Source organism: Salmo trutta, chromosome 3, assembly GCF_901001165.1.
Source record: "Salmo trutta chromosome 3, fSalTru1.1, whole genome shotgun sequence".
Classification (NCBI taxonomy): Eukaryota; Metazoa; Chordata; class Actinopteri; order Salmoniformes; family Salmonidae; genus Salmo; species Salmo trutta.
Window position 1 is genome coordinate 15,351,513 of NC_042959.1, and position 24,508 is coordinate 15,376,020.

The 24,508-nt window shown below is 44.7% G+C and overlaps 1 protein-coding gene and 1 long non-coding RNA gene across 3 annotated transcripts in view; one reads left to right on the plus strand and one right to left on the minus strand.

Moving 5' to 3' along the window:
- LOC115169223 (protocadherin-1) overlaps positions 1–24,508 on the plus strand; it is a 345,303-nt gene that overhangs the window by 123,831 nt on the left and 196,964 nt on the right. The window lies entirely within an intron of this gene.
- On the minus strand, positions 1,773–2,076 carry LOC115169245 (uncharacterized). The gene is made up of 2 exons (XR_003870822.1): positions 1,955–2,076; positions 1,773–1,877 (listed from the first exon to the last, which is right to left on the minus strand). It is a non-coding gene; the product is annotated as an uncharacterized LOC115169245 (long non-coding RNA).

The window sequence follows — 24,508 nt, forward strand, 5'->3', positions numbered from 1 at the left end:
TGTAAGAACATAGTATATGGGACTGATTGTAAGAAATTTTGCTTAGTTAATTTGATGGTGTTATTATTCCAAGAAAAATGAAAACCCTCAGGGTTTCCTTTAGGATGGAATGGAAAATATGGTGCTGGACAACGTGAAGGTCGGGGGTAGGCTACAGTACTGGAATATTTAGCTAAAGAATCCCCATTTTGTGCGGGCACGTGGGAGACCGGGGTTCAATTCCCCGATGGGGAGGAAGGAGTAGGCTGTCCTTGTAAATAAGAATTAGTTCTTAACTAACTTGCCTAGTTAAATAAAGGTTACACTAAGAGCATAACATTTCTACACCTTAATTGTATAATTCTAGTCTAACCAATACCCAAACGGAGATTCAGTGAAAAATAAAAATCTCATTGATTTATCAAGACCAGTTCCCATGCTTGACTCAGTGCAGCATGAAATGGTGCTAAAATAGTTGTAGGCTATTGCTTCAAACTTCAACATGCTCTTTAAATAAATAAGACCTACACCACTTTTAACGGCACACTACTCAACACTAGTGAGACTCATGTCGCCTACGGTAGGCCTACAGTATATCGAAAAATATAATGTGACTATCCGCCAGTAATTACATATAGAGGATTGTAGGATTCTAAATGAAAACAAAAAAACAACTTAAAACCAGTCTCCCTGTGGCGGCTGGCACAGGTATCGAACCTGGATCTGTAGCAACTAATTTTGCACTGCGGGAGCCCCCATTACTCGGGAACCCCCATCCACAAAGTGTCAAAATACAGAGAGGTGTTGGTAAGGTATATTGTCCTGCTAATAGCCCATAGTGGGCTATTATAATACTGTACATGGTGAACAGGTCAGGATAACCAAAACATTGCTTTATTAAAGACTATCAGAAAGAATGTATTTTGATCCAAAGCCATGAATGAGTGAGTCACTCAGCTTTATGTTAGTGCCGGGCTATATGATTGTGCCATCAAACTGAGAATATATAATGATATTTTGGAGGTTATTTCGTTAAAAAAAAGTGAACGATTTGTAATATGAATAAAGGACAAAATAATATTTGTAAAGGCCAAAACATTTGAGTTTTTAGAGGAAGAGAAACGCTGGGCCAATTGTGCACCGCCCATAAAGGCCAAAATATAGTCCTGCTAATAGCCATAATGGCACTGTACAACGTGACGTGTGTGTTTGAAAGAGTATTTTCCAGTAAGCAACAATTTGGTTACCTTCATTAGACAACTTTGCTCCAATAATTCTGTAATTCAGTGATGGATCCATAACTAAATAAACATCGTCATTTTGAAAGAGTATTTTTATCATTATTTTATTAATGCAAGCATAAAGATGCTGATGAAGAAATACAGTTCTGTACGGTATATGCTTTTACATTTGGATAATAAAGCATTTAAAGCATTTTGAAGATATAAGCCACCTGCATTTGTTTATTAGGCTATAGCAGAACAGCATAACGGTCCAGACGGCCCATGCTGTGCCTGGTGAGCAGTTGGCCAAGTTCTGTTGTCAGAAGAGGAATGGAAATGTCAGGGTGAACCGACAACCTGATGAACACGCCAGGTATGTTGACTCTGCCTGTCGGAGGTGGAGTTCCAGAGCTCACAGGTGTGCCTGGCATGGATTGCAACTCCATCTTGTTCCTCGCCCTCTTCAAAGCGTCATTCTCCACCTGTCTCTCCGCCAATGCTGCCTGGTTCTGGACCAATGCATCAGCTGTCGCCCGTATCTCTGCCCTCCGATAATGTTTTTCTTTCTGCTGGTCTGCCTCTAACTCGATCTCTGTCAGTTTGAATGTGATCCATGTGCACCTTCATTAGATGAGCAGAATGGTACCGCCCTGAGCCCCCATCCAATCCAGTGGCCTATTATAGAAACGGTAGATCAATTAGGAATTAAAAGTGACTCCAACACACTGCATACACATTTTAGCAAAACTAACCGCTTTCTTGGCAACCATGCGTTTTTTTGGTGCGGCCCGTTGTCCGGCCCTCTGTCGACTGATCTCCACGGATGGTTGTCGGCATGTTTGTATGGTCTGCAAAAACACATTCACGCTTTTAGTACACAATCATTTCCGTATTTTTATTTTACCTTTTATCTAATTATCGATTTTATTACTCAGTATGCCTACACATTGATAGGCTATATAAAAATGTTTTAAACAAAATGCCTTGAAACCAAAATTCCTTTAGTTTTGGTGATCCTCTCAGCTCCGGCTCATTTTTAAGTCCTCTCGTGGTTACGATCCTAACCCTGGAATGGGTAGCACCATAGAAAGAAGCTGGCTTGATGAAAACAATGTCGCAATCAATTGTTTTGTAGTTAGGGTGATGTTCACACCTACAGTAGCCGGACTATAAAGAGTCTATTGTCCTGCTAATCTTTTTCAAAATGTTTTCAAAATGCCACCAGCTGTCCATCACTACTGTAAATAAAAACACAGGATCTTGTTTACATTCTTTACTGTAACCACAATGTCACAAAGAATTTGTATCTACCTTTCCAATTACTTTTAGAGTTTAGGATTTACAAATGTGTGCTTTTCATGTCATTTTTCATTAAATCCATTTTGGATTTAAGTATAACTTTTGACTGACGGCTCTCTAATGCTTTAATATCTGCCTTCCCAATTCATATCTAAGGGGCCTTTTTAACTCCATTATTAGTTACATTGAACAGCGGGAACGTTTCCCTTGTCAACGCCAATATCCCCCTCTCGCCCACCACTGTTTCAGTGGATACAGCTGGAGAACTGGAAGGCAATCCCATTGTTCGCCACTCGGGAGCCATGACCAATATAACCAAAATATATATATACAGGGTTAATACTATATCTGTGAGAAAATCCAAGGTGTCACGGTTGTCGTCGGTGAAGGAGGACCAAAACGCAGCAGGTATGTGTATGCTCATCTTGATGATTTAATAAGTACAAAATGAACACCAAAATAACAAACCAAGAAAATGAACGAACTACAACAAACAGTCTGGCAAAGCCTAAGGCTCAACACAGAACAATCACCCACAAAATCCAAACACAAACACACCCTACTATATGGGACTCTCAATCAAAGGCAGATAGACAACACCTGCCTTCAACTGAGAGTCCCAACCCCAATTAACCTAACATAGACATACACTCACTAGACTCCACTAGACTCCACATAGAAATACTTAAACATAAACCAAAACCCGGAATTACTAAATCAACCACCCTTTTAACAAAACACACCACCCTGAACCACATAAAACAAATACCCTCTGCCACGCCCTGACCAAACTACAAAAACAATTAACCTTATACTGGCCAGGACGTGACACAAGGGGCTTTTATATAATTCTAAATTAATAATAATCGCTTTGTTTAAAAAAATAACAATATTTTGGAGATTTCATTTTCAAATAACGTAAAATAAGCGAGGAAAAAGGCCATTGTTAAACATGGGCTGAGACATTGTTACTAGTTTGTAAATAAAGCCAGTTTTTCATTTAGAATTATTTATTTCTGTTTATAGGGGGAGAGAAACCAAAAACCTACTGTCATCTCATGGGTCTCCCAGTCGAGGCCAGCACAGGTATTAAACCAGCATCTGTAGCAACACAGCTTGCACTGCTATGCAGTGTCTTAGACCGCTGCGCCACTCAGGCACTGTACAACTTGACTGGTCGGGAGTGGCCTACAGTACTACAGTAAGAGCAAAATAATCCTAACAAAATAAAATAATTAAAACCTTAGTGTAACAACAGTTTAAGTAAGTAATACTGAAGTCGTGCACAATTTTCAGTTTCTATTTAGGTTTATGTCGCCCATTCATTGTCAGTTAGAGACACAGTAGGACCCAAAGGGAATAATCAGTGCTCTAACTCCCCCTTGCGCTGGTCTGGAGCAATGAAGTAGTGACGCACGGTAGCGTACTAAACCACAAATGACATAATCGCAAAACTTTGGGTGGAGCAACGACTGTACTAAATAAATGTTTAAATGGATGGATTTATTGGTGTTAAAAAACAGAAGTTATGCTATTTTGGACCACCAGGCTGTCATGCAACCTGTCGTTTTTGTGTTTATACTTTTTCAAAACGACAACAAGTTTGATGTCGGACGACAATAGAATATTCGTGATGTCACTGCAACAACTGTCTACAGACATGTGGATAGACTAACTGTAAACCAGCCTTAAGTTTGCGCACCAAAGTGACATTTGGAACACATCCTCAGTGTACTAGTTTCAGAAGGGTTCATTGATAAGGTTTAAGGCCTTAGTTGGCTTTACCTTCTAGCCATGCCCTGTCTGTGACTGCCACTGTGATTCACACTATAGGGAGATTAAATTGGAATGTTGATGCCATTGCACAGCCCTTGGTGACTAAGTATGCAGGTATGGCATACTCACAATACACTCACTCTTGCTATACTATTGGGACCATTGTAACAAATTCCTAACGGCCACCAGGAATAAAGGAACAGGGACAAAAGAGACAACTAGACATGCAGGATAGACAGACACAGGTGGTTGGACGGACAGACAAACATACAGACAGAGAGTATAAGCATATTCAGACAAACAGACAGAGACAGTCAGACAGGCAGTCAGGCAGACAAGTAGACAGACAGACCCAAGGAAGTTACCCAATGATATTGTTTTTTTAATCATTATTTTATTTGATTGCATTGGCTGTTCTAACAACTGATGAAAACAGGTCTCACATATTTCCCCAGCCATCTCACCCTGGCTTGAAATAATTCCTTTTTGAACCATGGCTGACAACTACTCCAATGAGATTTGTTCACAATGTATTTTACTGTGTGTTTTCCTCTCTTTAACCTTGAGATTTACAATAGCAGAGAAGCAGGTACCAAATACCCTGAAAATTCAGTGTATGTGACAAATATAAATATACATACATACATGCATACATACATACATACATACATACATACATACATACATACATACATACATACATACATACATACATACATACAGTTGAAGTTGGAAGTTTACATACACTTTGGTTGAAGTCATTAACTTGTTTTTCAACCACTCCACAAATTTCTTGTTAACAAACTAAAGTTTTGACAAATCGGTTAGGACATCTACTTTGTGCATGACACAAGTAATATTTCCAACAATTGTTTTCAGACAGATTATTTCACTTATAATTCACTGTATCACAATTCCAGTTTGTCAGAAGTTTACAAACACTAAGTTGACTGTGCTTTTAAACAGCTTGGAAAATTCCAGAAAATTATGTCATGGCTTTAGATGCTTCTGATAGGCTAATTGACATAATTTGAGTAAATTGGAGGTGTACCTGTGGATGTATTTCAAGGCCTACCTTCAAACTCAGTGCCTCTTTGCTTGACATCATGGGAAAATCAAAAGAAATCAGCCAAGGAAGGAAGCAGACACGTTCTGTCTCCTAGAGATGAACGTACTGTGGTGCGAAAAGTACAAATCAATCCCAGAAAAACAGCAAAGGACCTTGTGAAGATGCTGGAGGAAACAGGTACAAAAGTATCTATATCCACGGTAAAACGAGTCCTATATCGATATAATCTGAAAGGCCGCTCAGCAAGGAAGAAGCCACTGCTCCAAAACTGCCATAAAAAAAGCCAGACTACGGTTTGCAAGTGCACATGGGGACAAATATCATACTTTTTGGAGAAATGTCCTCTGGTCTGATGAAACAAAAATAGAACTGTTCGGCCATGATGACCATCGTTATGTTTGGAGGAAAAAGGGGGAGGCTTGCAAGCCGAAGAACACCATCCCAACCGTGAAGCACAGGGATGGCAGCATCATGTTGTGGGGGTGCTTTGCTGCAGGAGGGACTGGTGCACTTCACAAAATAGATGGCATCATGAGGATGGAAATTTAGGTGGATATATTGAAGCAACATCTCAAGACATCAATCAGGAAGTTAAAGCTTGGTTGCAAATGGGTCTTCCAAATAGACAATGACCCCAAACATACTTCCAAAGTTGTGACAAAATGGCTTAAGGACAACAAAGTAAAGGTATTGGAGTGGCCATCACAAAGTCCTGGCCTCAATCCTATAGAAAACTTGCGGGCATAATTGAAAAAGTGTGTGCGAGCAAGGAGGCCTACAAACCTGCCTCAGTTACACCAGCTCTGTCAGGAGGAATGGGCCAAAATTCACCCAACTTATTGTGGGAAGCTTGTGGAAGGCTACCCAAAACGTTTGACCCAAGTTAAACAATTTAAAGGCAATGCTACCGAATACTAATTGAGTGTATGTAAACTTCTGATCCGCTGGGAATGTGATGGAAGAAATAAAATCTGAAAATAATCATTCCCTCTACTATTATTCTGACATTTCACATTCTTAAAATAAAGTGGTGATCCGAACTGACTAGAGACAGGGACTTTTTACTAGGATTAAGTGTCAGGAATTGTGAAACAGTTTAAGTTCATTTGGCTATTGTGCCTCTGTTTATGTGTGTCTGCATTTGAGCATGTATGTGAACTTCTGACTTCAACTGTGTGTGTATGTGTGTCTATATATATATATATATAATACATCTAGTTTGCTGAGAGTTGTGACCTGGTCTGTCTTTGTTGCTGTGTATGTCTCTTTTTTTTCTGTGTGTGTCAACTTGCGTTATTTATAACTGCACTTTTTATTGTGCCTCTGTTTACGTGTGTCTGCATCTGAGCATGAAGCACTCAACCCCTCCTCTTGCCCCTCTCTGACTCAGCTTGAGTGAGACTCCTCCTTTCTGAAGTGCGCCTGCTCCATTGTGATCAATGTGCTGCCTTTTCTCAGCACCTATTCAGCACCTATTCTCCCTGTGCCTGACTCGCCAAATAAAACCTATTCTCCCTGTGCCTGACTCGCCACATAAAACCTATTCTCCCTGTGCCTGACTCGCCAAATAAAACCTATTCTCCCTGTGCCTGACTCGCCACATAAAACCTATTCTCCCTGTGCCTGACTCGCTAAATAAAATCTATTCTCCCTGTGCCTGACTCGCCAAATAAAACCTATTCTCCCTGTGCCTAACTCGTCAAATAAAACCTATTCTCCCTGTGCCTGACTCGCCAAATAAAACCTATTCTCCCTGTGCCTGACTCGCCAAATAAAATCTATTCTCCCTGTGCCTGACTCGTCAAATAAAACCTATTCTCCCTGTGCCTGACTCGCCAAATAAAATCTATTCTCCCTGTGCCTGACTCGCCAAATAAAACCTATTCTCCCTGTGCCTGACTCGCCAAATAAAACCTATTCTCCCTGTGCCTGACTCGCCAAATAAAACCTATTCTCCCTGTGCCTGACTCGCCAAATAAAACCTATTCTCCCTGTGCCTGACTTGCTAAATAAAACCACACTACATCATGTCTTCAACATGACACAGACTCAATAGGATTTCCCTCTCGCTTTTCTTCTCCCTCTGAACAGGGTTTTATGGTGGGCCGTCTGAACAGGGTTTTGTGATGGGCCGTGCGGGGTGCCGGGATTTGGCTGATTCCGAGGGCTAGGAGTGGAGGGAAACAAGGGGCTGTGGTGGCGGATGAGGCAGACAATCGGGTGATTCTTGTCTGGCTGTGCGGGGAAGGGTATTAGGCCTTTTATGGACCTCAAGGATGAAGCGGGCGGACCTCTTCATGGTGGGACTCGGAGAGAGTGAGGGAACAAGGAAGAGAGGGAGGGAGGATGTGTAGAAGGTTGGATCAGCTGCTGACTGGTAATGTCTCAATCTCTCACTCGCTCCTTGTCTCAATTTCTCTCTCTTGCTCTCCTTTCTCTCTCACTCCTTTCTCTCTCGCTCCTTCCTCTGTCCTTTTTCTCTCTCTCCTTTCTCTCTCTCCTTTCTCTTTCCTTCCTCGCTCTCTCTCCTTTCTCTCTCTCCTTTCTCTTTCCTTCCTCGCTCTCTCTCCTTTCTCTCTCTCGCTCTCATTTTTTCTTGTTATATAAAGGATACACACAGCATGCAAATTGTTCCCATATTATATGCAAGCTACACATTCTGGAAAAGGCCTTGACCTTGGAAGAGAAGATATCATGTGAAGTGGATTGGACATTTAGTCAAAAAGTGCCAAGGGCAAGGCAAGGTAAAAAACACACACACACACACACACAAAATACACACTTTGATTGCTATGTTCCATTACTGAGGTTGTCTAGCTGGACAAGCAGCTCTTTAGTGTGAGCGAGGCAAAAAAAAAGTATTCCAGGCAAATGAATAAATAAGTCACAATGAGGTAACCGCGCTCGTGAATAAAGAATGAGCCTGCCTCTGTTTCTGAATCACCCTGGGTCGTTCAGGTTTCACTTGCATAACAGCTAACAGCTCTGAAAACGGGCCAGGGCCCAGAAACACCGGTGCCCAGCTGTGACCGGTAGTGTGTGTGTACACGTATCGGCAAAGGGGCACAGCTCCAACATCTCCATTACTCTTCAGTTCATCAGGTTGTCTTGCATTGTTACTCATTAACCATATTTTGCCGGCGTGGCTGTCGTAAGAAAAGATGATCAGGAAATCGTTGAGGGTAAAACAGGTCATTTACAGTTCGCGTTTCAGGTATTGATTTTGGGGATCCAGCACTTGCCGTTGTGAGTGTGCATGCCCTGTGCCTGTGGGACAGTTTCAGGTAGATCAGGTGACCGCACAGGCAACTGAGGATCACATTCTCCGTTAGAGCCCCACGTGTTCTACTTCCTTTCTCTTTAAATAAACCTCCTTCGGTGTTGTCCTGTTGGTGTAATGACCCACAGCTCTGAATGCCTGCTGGTTGGCAGCAGTTGGTGGTATGCCACTCATCTCGTTGTCACGGTCGGGTGCCCAGTAGTCACAGGCCCGACCCTAGCAGGAGGCCTTGAATACGGACTGTGTGTTATGGATATGATGGTTCTTATGTACAAGCCGCAGAGATCACAAACTAGGCTTATTTTAATCTGCTGAGCCTGAGGATGTCCTAATATGGATGCCATATCTTTGGGCTTTCTTTCTCTCCCTCTCCCTCCCTCTCCCTCCCTCTCACTCCCTCAGTGGTGGTCTTTAGGAAGGTGTATCTCTCTCTCCCTCCTTCTCACTCCCTCAGTGGTGGTCTTTAGGAAGGTGTATCTCTCTCTCTCCCTCTGTCTCACTCCCTCAGTGGTGGTCTTTAGGAAGGTGTATCTCTGTCTCCCTCCGTCTCACTCCCTCAGTGGTGGTCTTTAGGAAGGTGTATCTCTCTCTCCCTCCGTCTCACTCCCTCAGTGGTGGTCTTTAGGAAGGTGTATCTCTCTCTCCCTCTGTCTCACTCCCTCAGTGGTGGTCTTTAGGAAGGTGTATCTCTTTCTCCCTCCGTCTCACTCCCTCAGTGGTGGTCTTTAGGAAGGTGTATCTCTCTCTCTCCCTCCGTCTCACTCCCTCAGTGGTGGTCTTTAGGAAGGTGTATCTCTCTCTCCCTCTGTCTCACTCCCTCCCTCAGTGGTGGTCTTTAGGAAGGTGTATCTCTCTCTCTCTCTCCATTCCATCTCACTCCCTCAGTGGTGGTCTTTAGGAAGGTGTATCTCTCTCTCCCTCCGTCTCACTCCCTCAGTGGTGGTCTTTAGGAAGGTGTATCTCTGTCTCCCTCCGTCTCACTCCCTCAGTGGTGGTCTTTAGGAAGGTGTATCTCTCTCTCTCCCTCCTTCTCACTCCCTCAGTGGTGGTCTTTAGGAAGGTGTATCTCTCTCTCCCTCCGTCTCACTCCCTCAGTGGTGGTCTTTAGGAAGGTGTATCTCTGTCTCCCTCCGTCTCACTCCCTCAGTGGTGGTCTTTAGGAAGGTGTATCTCTCTCTCTCCCTCCTTCTCACTCCCTCAGTGGTGGTCTTTAGGAAGGTGTATCTCTCTCTCCCTCCGTCTCACTCCCTCAGTGGTGGTCTTTAGGAAGGTGTATCTCTCTCTCCCTCCTTCTCACTCCCTCAGTGGTGGTCTTTAGGAAGGTGTATATCTCTCTCTCCCTCCGTCTCACTCCCTCAGTGGTGGTCTTTAGGAAGGTGTATCTCTCTCTCCCTCTGTCTCACTCCCTCAGTGGTGGTCTTTAGGAAGGTGTATCTCTCTCTTCCTCCGTCTCACTCCCTCAGTGGTGGTCTTTAGGAAGGTGTATCTCTCTCTCCCTCTGTCTCACTCCCTCAGTGGTGGTCTTTAGGAAGGTGTATCTCTCTCTCCCTCCGTCTCACTCCCTCAGTGGTGGTCTTTAGGAAGGTGTATCTCTCTCTCCCTCTGTCTCACTCCCTCAGTGGTGGTCTTTAGGAAGGTGTATCTCTCTCTCCCTCCGTCTCACTCCCTCAGTGGCGGTCTTTAGGAAGGTGTATCTCTCTCTTTTCTGTGAAGTGGGACAGTATTGGCAGCTGGGCTTTGCAGCACAGAGTTAATTTGATTAACAGCCTCCGTTTACTTTATGTTTTTCATGGAGAGATTAAACAGGATCATTAAAAACTTTAATTTTTTCTTTTACTCCCAGACTCCGTTATGGTTTGATGGCCTCTTTACTGTGGGCATAAAATATCATTTCTCTGCTCGTTCTGAATACGCTGACTGCTGCAGATTTCTGTAATGGACCCCGATACGAAGCGGCCTACATTAAAAATAAAACAGAATGCTCTTTCTTTCTCGTGCTTGGCTTGGCTCTCTGCTGGAATGCACGTTGTGTTTCCTCAACGCAACTGTTTACTGTGCCGACGACTGTGTTCTCTCTTACTCTCTTTATATTTGTATAATACCATCCGTCTCTCTGGCTCACATTCTCTCGATCTCTGACCACCCTTGTGTTCAGAGTGCCAGACCTGCGCACGTTCGTCCATTCTACAATAATTCCAGTATCCAAAGAGTGCACTGTGCACCTGCCATTTGATGAATAGAAAGAGACACATGTTACAAAACATCGGTAATTGTCATTTAGCCCACAGTTTAGTCTGAATGAATGAGTCTTGCTGACAAATGTTGCATTTAGGAGAGCTCATGCCCCCCCCCCGTTATTTGCACATTGCTTCTGTTACTCTACAGAAATAACATGTACATGAAGATTTCATTGCTCATGCCTCTCTCTCTCCCTCTCACACACTCACACACAGCTCGGCTCGAAATCAGAAATAACTTCCTCCGTTAGTAAATCCATTAGCTGCTCCTTTCTGTCTCTCACTCGCTCCCTGAGCACAGCTCGCTCTGCCCATGGTGGCTCTGAGTCAGTCAGTAACCATAGCAACAGCTCTGCTTGGCCTGCTCTGCTCAATGACAAGATGTAAGAGAGCACTGAGCTGTTGGCTACTTTTCATCATCTAAACTCTGACAAAACTCAAGGAACTTTATTATTTTCTGTGAAATAATCTCTCCTGTCTTATATTTGACAATGTTGAAGCACTTCTGACACCATGATCTTAGTCAGATATGTACTGTGCAGCAGAACACGAGCAAATGGCTCAGCTTCAAAAATGTGGTGTTACTAAATTCAGTGCTAATCCGATGTATAATGTCAGGGCCCGTCGGGCTCGGGTCGGGTAGCAGAGCTCTAATGTACGCTGGAAGACTCCATAACTGTTACACAGTACTGCCAGAAAAATCCATTTTTCACTGCACTTGCCTTCCCCCCGGGACTCGGCAGGTCATGCTCTATCCAACACACACGTTCATCTAGCACTAGCACACATCACCTGTGTAGAAAACACAGGCCTAACACACCACCTCAGACATCCCCCTTCACACTTTCACTCTGCATGCTACACCCATTCAGGCCCATGGGACGCAGCTGTCCAACAATAGTTATCGCCACTCAAAGTGCACCATTGCACTTAGGAGCCTTGAACAGATTTTTGTTTGAAAAGGGATGAAAGCTGATTCTCTAGGGATGTAAGTTCTCTTACAGCTTTTTTAACAGAGACTTTCTGTTTCTGTTAGATGACCCAATAAGCTCATGTTGTGCTCTTCACTCCGGGTCTTGGGGGTTCACACATGAGGGGCAGGGTTTTGTTCCTGTCCAGTTGCGTGTGTCCTCTGTGTTTTTTTCACCAACACACGATTCAACAACTCAAAGGCTTGATAATGATTTGATTCGTTGAATCCGGTCTCCAGGAGTGTAACACCATCCTTCCTCGAAAAGCTGTTTTACATTTCACTTTTGACAGTTGAATTGTCAGCCCCCCTCCCCCCCAATAAACTGGCAGGGGAGGAAACGGCAAAAATCTTGTGACAGGACATGCCTCTATTGTGATCGTTTGCTGATTTCGGCAGGCCTTTGATGGTTAAATCTAGATTGCCGGGACCGAGATGTCCCCGAGGTCGGGCCAGCAGTTTGCTCTCTGATCACTCGTGTGTGTGTGGAGATATGCCGCCGCCTTAATTTAATTTTGCCTCTCAAAATAACTGTGACATTACTGTAGGGAGATATTCCGAGTGGCCTCGCTCAGAGAGAAATACAAAAAAAAACAGTGCAGAATATAAGGGAAGGAATGATCCTCAAAATCGATTGGGTGAGACGGGGGGTTGGGGGTGGGTCGATTCAGTGTTGGAATTTCACCGTTCAGCTATGCATCTTGGGTAGAGGATTTCAAATTCCACCATAGGTCCTAGCTTTGACCCACAAGTTACTGTTTAGCACTCTGAGGGTTATGCCAAGTTATGGTGCAACACAACATCAGCAGGACATCTTCTGTGGCTGATAGAAGTGTCCTTTACTCAGGATCCTTAGCTTCCAGGTCCATAAACCTTCCATTATGTCTAGATCAGAGACGTTTACAAGGACTGTTTTGTTCTTCTGCAGGCATCAAATTCATACCCACATCATTACTGACCTTGTAAAGGATAGGGGATAGACCATCATTACTAACTGACCTTAAGGCTCTCAATGGTAGTCTTTGGGCTCTGGTCAAAAGTAGTGCACTACATAGGGAATAGGGTACTATTAGAAGTAGTGCACTACATAGGGAATAGGGTACCATTAAAAGTAGTGCACTACATAGGGAATGGGGTACCATTAGGGAGACACTCCACTTCTCTTCTCTTTTTATATTTAAAGGGAGACTAGTTAAAACAGTCAATTACAGTCGTCTCCCCCTGACCGACCTGTGCGCTCATCAAAGGTTTATACAGGATGGAGGGTTTATGGGGTACGGAGGGAGGGGGGGGGGGGGGTGGAGAGAGGTTCCAGGAGGGTGTATTATTCATGGTATATCCTGCACGTCCCCCTTCAGCTGACACCAATGTGTCCTGAGTCACTGAGAGGGCGCTCACTGTTCTTTTAAGTCTTTCTTAGTTTTTATGTTTTGTCAAAATTTCACCAAACATACATATTGGATGCAAAAATTACACAAAAAATATATATATTTTCACCTCCAGATGACAGGCTGTGTCCTTCCTATTGGCATTTTGTGGTATATACATGTATTGATGTCCGTAGTGCACTTATATTGATACACTCATAGTTCATAGTTTACTCATAGTTAATCCACAATAGTAAGCTAATTGACAGAGGGATAAGAAGGAAGACTGTAAAGAATACAAATACTCTAACAAGGCACTACAGGAAAACTGCTAAAGCAATTCACTTTTTGTCCTGAATACATGGTGTTATGTTTGGGGCAAATCCAATACAACACATTACGGAGTACCTCTCTCCACATTTTCAAGCATAGTGGTGGCTGCATGATGTTATGGGTATGCTTGTAATCGTTAAGGACTGGGGAGTTTTTCAGGATAAAAAAAATCAACAGAATGGCGCTAAGCACAGGCAAAATCCTAGAGGAAAACCTGGTTCAGTCTGTTTTTCACCAGACACTAGGAAATGAATTCGCCTATCAGCAGGACAATAACCTAAAACAAGGCCAAATCTACACTGGAGTTGTTTACCAAGAAGACAGTGAATTTTCCTGAATGGCCTAGTTACAGTTTTGACTTAAATCTGCTTGAAAATCTATGGCAAGACTTGAAAATGGTTGTCTAACAATGATTAACAACAAATTTGACCGTTTGAAGAATAATGGGAAAATATTGTAAAATCCAGGTGTGCAAAAATCTCAGACTTACCCAGAAAGACTCACTGCTGTAATTACTGCTAAAGGTGATTTCTGATTTCTTTTATTTTCAATGCATTTTGTCATTATGGGGTATCGCTTGGAGCAACTTTGAAATTTGACATTTGGAGAAATGTGATTAAACGTCAGAATCTGAAGTCAAATTGGTAAAACCGTGAGATGTTGTTGCAGCCATAACTGAGACAAAGACGTCCTGTTCCTCCACTAGTCTCCTGCAGCCAGCTGCGCTGTTCAAACATAAGCCTGTTTTCACTTTACGACCTTTGACCTAATGCTATAGTGCCGCTCCCAGATGATTTGTTTAGTGAGGTAAAACTGGGGAAGGACACGCGCACACACACACACACACCTGGGCTTACACACTCCTCAAACAATGAGGACAGAAGTACAAGTAAATCTTCTGTCCTCGCTCACAAGTTCCAAAATGACAACAATAGTACAATAAAGATGTACCAACGAGGACAGTAGCACAGCAGTGAGTTTGTGTCAATGCAGTACATGTTGAGCGCCCTTCTCAATAGAGCTGCATCATCAAAGAGAAGATGTAGTCTTTGACTTTCAGGTCCCTTACATCATTCAGTACTGAGACCTCCCACTGCAAACACAAGTTTACTTGAACTCCCACGCTTGTCTGATAACATGGAGCACAACCGTGTGTCCCACATCTAGTGTTCTCCTTGAGCCCAAGAGTTGACACATTGTTTGCCTCTGATGTTAAGTGGGGGGAATTGAAAAGGGTTGGTTGTTTTAGTGAGGTCATGGACTGAGATGGTCACAGATGAAAGACAGGCCTGAAAGCGTCCGCTCCACTTCTGTGTGCGACACTTGAACCGACGTGAACCGTGAGAAACTACATTCACCCAGAACAAATTGTAATGCGAGAAGACGCGTGTGTGTACATGTGGCATATGTGTCTCAATGTATCCTTTTACAGTATGTCCGTGTGCATGTGTAAGGCCAAAATCAAGACCAGCTGTTTTAATATCCCTATGTTTTCCCTCATCATTTCTCTTCATGACGCAAAGTTTACTTTTCCTCTCTCTCTTATCTGATCCCAAACTCGCGCCCCATTCGCTGTACGCCCGACCGAATAACTACCCACACTCCCCTGCTTCCTCTCGCCTCTGTGGGAGTATGAGCTCATGGGGCAAAGGCAGTGTCACCGATGAATAATATTGATAGAGCGATGTTTGCTTTTAAAAAGCGCTGGCAGGTTGCGTACTTGGAAATATTGATTCTGGAATGGCTGGTGGAGCAGGGGAGCAGAGTTCATCTGAATCAAGAGCTGTTGGCCCCAGACAAACAGTGGACTGAGGCAAACAACAGGTTGGGCCTGCTATGGGCAGCTGGGTCCTATATAGAAAGTCAGCAACACACACAGACATGCACATGCACACACATACAGCAGACACACACAATATATCACACATGTACAAATGGGCTGGAGAAGGGTGTCTTAGATTAATGGCTTTAAAAAAAAATGACACCAGTTTCTGTTTGCTTATGGAACTATACTGACTCCTCTGTACACACATGTAGTGTAGAACACGTGGCTACACGGATGACTTGAAAGACAGTAAGAGAAATGCCTAAACATACATAGGGCAAGTCATACAGTATCTGTCCTTGCTGCCCCCCACTCTCTCTTTCCCTCGTTCACACACAACAGGCCGATGGTGTGTATTATGCTCTCTGATGTAGTTCCCAGTAGGAAACCTGGATTGTTTTGGCGAGCTAATATCCCATCTCACTGTGCACTAAGGGGACTCTGACGCCACAGCCCTTTGAACCTGCCTGAGAGATCCCACTGTAAGCGCCGTGGTAGTTGCACAGGGCCAATTTGCAACTCCTCTGCGCCCTACTGCGGCTCAACGAGACCGATTATGGCGCCACACCTTCCCATCCTCCCTTCATGCCTCACCCATCACTCGGTCTTCCTAAGAACATACTTCCTTCCTCGCTGCAGTCTGTCACTTTTCACTGCTGTTACATTTCCCCCACACTCTCTTCTTCTTTCCACCTTCACAAAGGAGAATGTTAGTTATCAGGCCTTGAGCCCCCACCCGTTTTTACGTCGACGTCAACCTTATCTTGGTAGCTGCTCTGGATTTTAATTAAGCAGAATTCTTCTTTTGTTTCTCTTCCCCTGTGTGTGTGTGTGTGTGTGTGTGTGTGTGTGTGTGTGTGTGTGTGTGTGTGTGTGTGTGTGTGTGTGTGTGTGTGTGTGTGTGTGTGTGTGTGTGTGTGTGTGTGTGTGCGTGTGTGTCTTGTATAATAATTAACCAACTGTATACCTGTAGGACGAGTCTCTAGCTTGACTCATCAAACACAGCTTGGACAAGAGTGCAAAGGTCGCTCTTCAACCACCCATGTACAACTGTGTGTGTGTGTGTCTGTGTGTGCACCTGCTTTTGTGTGCACATGCACGTGTGTCCAAGCACTACCTAACACATCCCAGCAGGCCGAACAGCTCTCCTACAGCTAGTGCAACACGACACACTCTGCAAAGCCACAAGCCCATGTGAGTTAAACTGAGATAGCTAAGTAACTATACATTTTCACTTGATTATGGATAAGTTCTTCTTTTGAACAGAAGTTCAGAACTCTTTGGGTAGCGGCCGTCATGTATCTTTAATGGTACCTTTTGATTAACCTATTTTATCTCCCCGTTTCAATTCCACCGGAGTCGGCAGGAAGTCAAAAGAGAGGGCCACTTCGCTGAATAATGATTGGCTCCGGCTCTGCTGACTGCCGCAGTGGAATGCTAAAGAGAGAGCGTGTCATTCCCAGCCCAGTAGTGGGGATTGGGTTTGGTGAAAGGGAGGAGGATTGGAGGGGAGTGAGAGGTGAAGAGAAGGAACCCGTCCCTGCTTGAAATTCCGAGTCGCTCCGATCGGCCTCTGTCCAAGTCCTCCTCTGGAGTAAATAGGCTCAACCTCGGAGAAGGCAATATGGGATAATTAAAAAGTGGGTTGATGAATAGAGGCATGGTCCACCCCTTCACCCTCCATCTTCCCTCCTACTCCTTTTTGACCAACCCCTTTTTTTCGGCTGCCGTAGTGATACTCTTAAATCACGGAAGCCCACCCCCTCATCCAACCGCCCCCCTCCTTCCTTGTTGTGATGTTTTTGTTTTGCTCTCTTTCCCTCCTTCTCTATTCCCTCTCTCCCCTGCCCTCTCGGAGTCCCACACACATTTATCAGATCTCAGTAGAAGTGGGCTAGGCCTGCTGCTGTGTGGTTGTGCTGTGTTCTCTCTCCTCCTCCCCACACAACTGACCTGACCTCTACACAGAGAGAGAGACGGAGCATTGATCCGTCCATTCTAATTTAGCTGAACTAGGAAAGTTTGTCTCAAAGTAAGCACCAAATCACGATTCTGTGGAGTATGTGCCTTTGTGTGTATATGTGTGTATGACCATGCTAAAAGGACTAAAATACTATCTCAGAAACAATACAAAGAGAGGTAAAATGAAGAGACAGTGGGATGAGAGAGCAGAGGAATAGATACCGTGTGAAGTGAAGGCCGAGACTGATCAAAGAGAAACATTTAAAGAGAGGAGAAAAATAGGTATTTCAGGGCAGGCGTGCCACTCTGCCTCTCTGTTGAGATGGTGCCGCCCACCTAGCTCGTTGAGACCCCTGGTGCCGCCCACCTAGCTCATTGAGACCCCTGGTGCCGCCCTCTTAGCTCGTTGAGACCCCTGGTGCCGCCCTCCTAGCTCGTTGAGACCCCTGGTGCTGACCCTCAGAGCTCATTGAGACCCCTGGTACCGCCCTCCTAGCTTGTTGAGACCCCTGGTGCCGCCCTCCTAGCTTGTGGAGACCCTTGGTGCTGACCCTCAGGGCTCGTTGAAACCCCTGGTGCCGACCTCCTAGCTCTTTCACGCTGATGTATTTCCTCCTGCTAATAGAGTGCATTACTGAAGGGAAGAAGTGACTGCTTAGCAATAGCCTTTTTCACCTTGTGGTACCTCAACCTAGATAGTAGTTCTCATTGGTGTTTGTGCGTGTGTGTCCATGCGTGCGTTCGTGTGTGTGGCCATCAAATCCCCCAGTGCTAATCAGATCTGCAACCACAAAAAAAGAGAGGACAGGCGACAGATACCGCCCTCCCTCCTTCCCTCGCTCATCTCTCCATCCCTCTGTCTCTGTCACTTGGAGGCTGATCTGTGCAGTCATCAATAGGACGGGCAGATTGGAGATTGATCTACTGTCGACTGATGCGAAGGTAACGGTCTCCCTTAGCAATTTTACGAGAGAGAGAACCCACCCCCCCAATCGACTATGAGCCAAGGGGTAGAACAGATGGAAAGGGGATAGAACAGAGAGAGGTTATTTCCCAATTGACCACATGCTAGATGTAGAGAAAGGTGGAGTAGCAGGACTTTGACTCTGGATGTCCATGCTCAAACTGCAGTGTGCTGTATGACTGAGCGGTCTGCCTATATCAACAGTAGGCAGTGGACCCTGACCTGACACGGTGTGTGTGTGTCTGCACTGTGACTGATAGCATTGCTCTGTCCACCCCAGTGCCTCCCTGAAAGTCAATGGAGAACGAGATGATGTCCGCAATGCATCCACCGGCCCACAACAGAGAGCACTGGGGCCTGAAAAAGAGGGTTATAGGTGTTTGTGTGTGTGTATAAATGTTTCATTAGTGTATGTGTGTTCCAATACACTCAAACATGATATAATGAAGCAATAAGGCCCGAGGAGGTGTGGTATTATGGCCAAAATAAACTGAATACCAATGTAATTAGAGCAGTAAAAATACATATTTTGTCATACCTGATCTGATATACCACTGCTGCCACCTTTTCCAGCAATTACAGCTGCAAATCTCTTGGTATCTCTCTATAAGCTTGGCACATCTAGCCACTGGGAATTTTGCCCATTCTTCAAGGCAAAACTGCTCCAGCTCCTTCAAGTTGGATGGATTCCGCTGGTGTACAGCAATTTGTAAGTCATACCACAGATTCTCAATTGGATTGAGGTCTGGGCTTTGACTATGCCATTCCAAGACATTTAAATGGTTCCCCTTAAACCACTCGAGTGTTGCTTTAGCAGTATGCTTAGGGTCATTGTCCTGCTGGAAGGTGAACATCCGTCCCAGTCTCAAATCTCTGGAAGACTGAAACAGGTTTCCCTCAAGAATTTCCCTGCATTTAGCGCCATCCATCATTCCTTCAAGTCTGACCAGTTTCCCCGTGGCTGCCGATGATAAACATCCCCACAGCATGATGCTGCCACCACCATGCTTCACTGTGGGGATGGTGTTCTCGTGTTGATGAGAGGTGTCGGGTTTGCGCCAGACATAGAGTTTTCCTTGATGGCCAAAAAGCTACATTTTAGTCTCATCTGAAAAGAGTACCTTCTTCCATAAGTTTTGGAAGTCTCCCACATGCTTTTTGACGAACACCAAATCTGTTTGCTTATTTTTTCCCATTAAACAATGGCTTTTTTTCTGGCAACTCTTCCGTAAAGCCCAGCTCTGTGGATTGTACGGCTTAAAGTAGTCCTATGGACAGATACTCCAATCTCCGCTGGGGAGCTTTGCAGCTCCTTCAGGGTTATCTTTGTTGCCTCTCTGATTAATGCCCTCCTTGCCTGGTCTGTGAGTTTTGGTGGGCAGCCCTCTCTACCCAGCCCTTCCAATTTTGAATAATGGATTTAATGGTGCTCCGTGGGATGTTCAAAGTTTTGGATATTTTTTATAACCCAACCCTGATCTGTACTTCTCCACAACTTTGTCCCTGACCTGTTTGGAAAGCTCCTTGGTCTTCATGGTGCCGCTTGCTTGGTGCTGCCCCTTGCTTAGTGGTGTTGCAGACTCTGGGGCCTTTCAGAACAGGTGTATATATACTGAGATCATGTGACAGATCATGTGACACTTAGATTGCACACAGGTGGACTTTATTTAACTAATTATGTGACTTCTGAAGGTAATTGGTTGCGCTAGATCTTATTTAGGGGCTTCATAGAAAAGGGGGTAAATACGTATGCACGCACCACTTTTCCGTTTAAAGTATATATATATATATTTTTTTTAAACAAGCAATTTTTTCATTTCACTTCACCAATTTTGACTATTGTGTGTATGTCCATTTCATGAAATCCAAATAAAATCTATTTAAATGACAGGTTGTAATGCAACAAAATAGGAAAAATGCCAAGGGGGATGAATGCTTTTGCAAGGCACTGTATATGGCCAATATACCATGGCTAAGGGCTGTTCCACAGCACGACACAACGCGAAGTGCCTGGAAACAGCCCTTAGCTGTGGTGTATAGGCCATATACCACAAACCCCTGAGATGCCTTATTGCTGTTATAAACTGGTTATCAACGTAATTAGAGCAGTAAAAATACGTTTTGTCAAACCGTGGTATACGTTCCGATATACCATGACTGTCAGCTAATCAGCATTCAGGGCTCGAACCACCAAGTTTATAATGATGTACTGTATGTAGCCTGTGTGTGTGCAGCCTGGGTGTGCGTTGGTACGTGCCTATGTGTGTGCCAGTGAATTGGGGCCACCTTTAATCAAGGTGAGATCATACTACAGTAACCCCCCCCCCCACCCCCGTCCCCCCGTCCTGTCCTGTCCTGTCTCACCCTCCACTGGTCCATGTAATGAACTGTCCTGTCTCACCCTCCACTGGTCCATGTAATGAACTGTCCTGTCTCACCCTCCACTGGTCCATGTAATGAACTGTCCTGTCTCACCCTCCACTGGTCCTTGTAATGAACTGTCCTGTCTCACCCTCCACTGGTCCATGTAATGAACTGTCCTGTCTCACCCTGCACTGGTCCATGTAATGAACTGTCCTGTCTCACCCTCCACATGTCCATGTAATGAACTGTCCTGTCTCACCCTCCATTGGTCCATGTAATGAACTGTCCTGTCTCACCCTCCACTGGTCCATGTAATGAACTGTCCTGTCTCACCCTGTACTGGTCCATGTAATGAACTGTCCTGTCTCACCCTCCACATGTCCATGTAATGAACTGTCCTGTCTCACCCTCCACATGTCCATGTAATGAACTGTCCCGTCTCACCCTCCACTGGTCCATGTAATGAACTGTCCTGTCTCACCCTCCACATGTCCATGTAATGAACTGTCCTGTCTCACCCTCCACATGTCCATGTAATGAACTGTCCTGTCTCACCCTCCACATGTCCATGTAATGAACTGTCCTGTCTCACCCTCCACATGTCCATGTAATGAACTGTCCCGTCTCACCCTCCACTGGTCCATGTAATGAACTGTCCTGTCTCACCCTCCACATGTCCATGTAATGAACTGTCCTGTCTCACCCTCCACTGGTCCATGTAATGAACTGTCCCGTCTCACCCTCCACATGTCCATGTAATGAACTGTCCTGTCTCACCCTCCACTGGTTCATGTAATGAACAGTCCTGTCTCACCTGCCACTGGTTCCTGTAATGAACAGTCCTGTCTCACCTGCCACTGGTTCCTGTAATGAGCTGAATGATCAGCTGGACGGAGGCCAACTCACCACTTCCCCAGACACATAGGGACCAGACCCAGAACATAGAGACCCAGTACTTAGAGATCTGAGACCTAGAGCCATATAAACCCAGAACATAGAGACCCAGTACCTAGAGACCTGAGACCTAGAGCCATATAAACCCAGAACATAGAGACTCAGTACTTAGAGATCTGAGACCTAGAGCCATATAAACCCAGAACATAGAGACTCAGTACTTAGAGATCTGAGACCTAGAGCCATATAAACCCATGACATAGAGACCCAGTACCTAGAGACCTGAGACCTAGAGCCATATAAACCAATGACATAGAGACCCGGGACCGAGAGACCTGAGACCTAGAGACCCATATTAACCCATGACATAGAGACCCGGGACCGAGAGACCTGAGACCTAGAGACCCATATAAACCCATGACATAGAGACCCGGGACCGAGAGACCTGAGACCTAGAGCCATATAAACCCATGACATAGAGACCCGGGCCCGAGAAACCCATTTAAACCCAAGACCTAGAAACCCGGGACATAGAGACCTGGGACCAAAAGACCTATATAAACCCTGGACCTAGAGAGTTATATAAACCCGGGACCAAGAGAGCTATATAAACCCGGGACCTAGAGACCCATATAAACCTGTGACCTAGAGACCCATATAAACCCGGGACCTAGAGACCCATATAAACCTGGGACCTAGAGACCCATATAAACCCGGGACCTAGAGACACAGATTTCAGTGTATGATGTGTATTTCTCCCTCCCTTGACCTAAACACATTGACCTCATTGAACTGCTACTAAACTCAATGATAAGATGTGAGTTAGAGATTAGAATACACATTGGAAAATGACCCTGCCAGGTCAGGAGAAAGAGAGCAATACAGAAGACACATTGGAAAATGACCCTGCCAGGGCATGAGAAAGAGAGCTAGGCAGAAGACCCTTTGGAATAAGACCCTGCCAAAGCAGGAGAGAGAGAGCTAGGCAGAAGACCCTTTGGAATAAGACCCTACCAGAGCAGGAGAAAGAGAGCTAGGCAGAAGACCCTTTGGAATAAGACCCTGCCAGAGCAGGAGAGAGAGAGCTAGGCAGAAGACCCTTTGGAATAAGATCCTGCCAGAGCAGGAGAGAGAGAGCTAGGCAGAAGACCCTTTGGAATAAGACCCTGCCAGAGCAGGAGAAAGAGAGCTAGGCAGAAGACCCTTTGGAATAAGACCCTGCCAGAGCAGGAGAGAGAGAGCTAGGCAGAAGACCCTTTGGAATAAGACCCTACCAGAGCAGGAGAAAGAGAGCTAGGCAGAAGACCCTTTGGAATAAGACCCTGCCAGAGCAGGAGAGAGAGAGCTAGGCAGAAGACCCTTTGGAATAAGACCCTACCAGAGCAGGAGAAAGAGAGCTAGGGAGAAGACAGCAGAAATGACTGGCCTCCTAAACAAACTTCACCCTAGCAAATTCACAACCGAAACAGAGAAGGTCTGCTGTGTGTGTGTGTGTGTGTGTGTGTGTGTGTGTGTGTGTGTGTGTGTGTGTGTGTGTGTGTGTGTGCGTGTGTGTGTGTGTGTGTGTGTGTGTGTGTGTGTGTGTGTGTGTTTATGTGAGTGCCTGCGTTTGTGTGTGCATGTATGTTTTCCAGCAGTGTGTCCTAGCTTGACCTTACAATTTAACAGCATCGGGACACAAAACAGATCACCCCCATGCTCTCACGCTGCTGGTACAAATTTCCTGTTAAGTCTTCATCTACGAGGTAGCCGGCCTTAATGTCATTACCCAAACATGAAAACCGGACAGAACACGTATTTACCCTACCTCTCTCCCTCTATCCACATTCACAATCTAGCAGGCGATTTCTCAGATTACCTAGTGTGTGTCCCAAATGACACCCTAATCCCTATGAAGTGCACATATAGGCCCTGGTCAAAACTAGTGCACTATGTAGGTGATTGGGTGTAATTTGGGACACAGACCATTTTCTCCGATTACCTGCGCTAGTTTGCAACCCAATGAAGGTAATTGAAGATAACACCATCTCAGTCTCTAGCCATTAGTGTGTCAACGGTAATAATGTCATATCTACTGTATTTGTGTCTTAATTGTCAGGGCACATTTAGGGGTGTTTATTGAGATGGAACTGTACGTTTGTTGGACGACAGGCGTCACCGGTGACACCGAAAACTGACGTGGGAATATTTTTTCTTTTGAACGTTGTCTCTTGAGCATTGCATTACAGTGAATTATTTTTGATGTTCAAATCAAATAAAAATAACTGAATGAGCAGCTTATGTTCTCAGTTAGAATCTCTTCTGCAGTTGAGAATGATTTATCTGCTGTAGAGGTATTGGCTAGAAGCGCTGAATCGCCCCCTGTGGAATTATCAATACTTATGATTACAGTTTTAACAAAGCACTTTTCATCATAAAGACATCTTAATCTCTGCAATTCTCAAATTAAACGTAGAGAGGCTATTGAGCCGAACAAATATTTTTTTTTATATCCATTTGTTCAAATGAACAGATCATTTACGTGATTTGTGATTGCGGTTATTCCCTGCGCCTCTGTATTACACCTAGACAGTCTGGTCCTGTTTGAATACCTTTACAATTCATCCCTGCGCCTCTGTATTACACCTAGACAGTCTGGTCCTGTTTGAATACCTTCACAATTCATCCCTGCACCTCTGTATTACACCTAGACAGTCTGGTCCTGTTTGAATACCTTCACAATTCATCCCTGCACCTCTGTATTACACCTAGACAGTCTGGTCCTGTTTGAATACCTTCACAATTCATCCCTGCGCCTCTGTATTACACCTAGACAGTCTGGTCCTGTTTGAATACCTTCACAATTCATCCCTGCACCTCTGTATTACACCTAGACAGTCTGGTCCTGTTTGAATACCTTTACAATTCATCCCTGCGCCTCTGTATTACACCTAGACAGTCTGGTCCTGTTTGAATACCTTCACAAT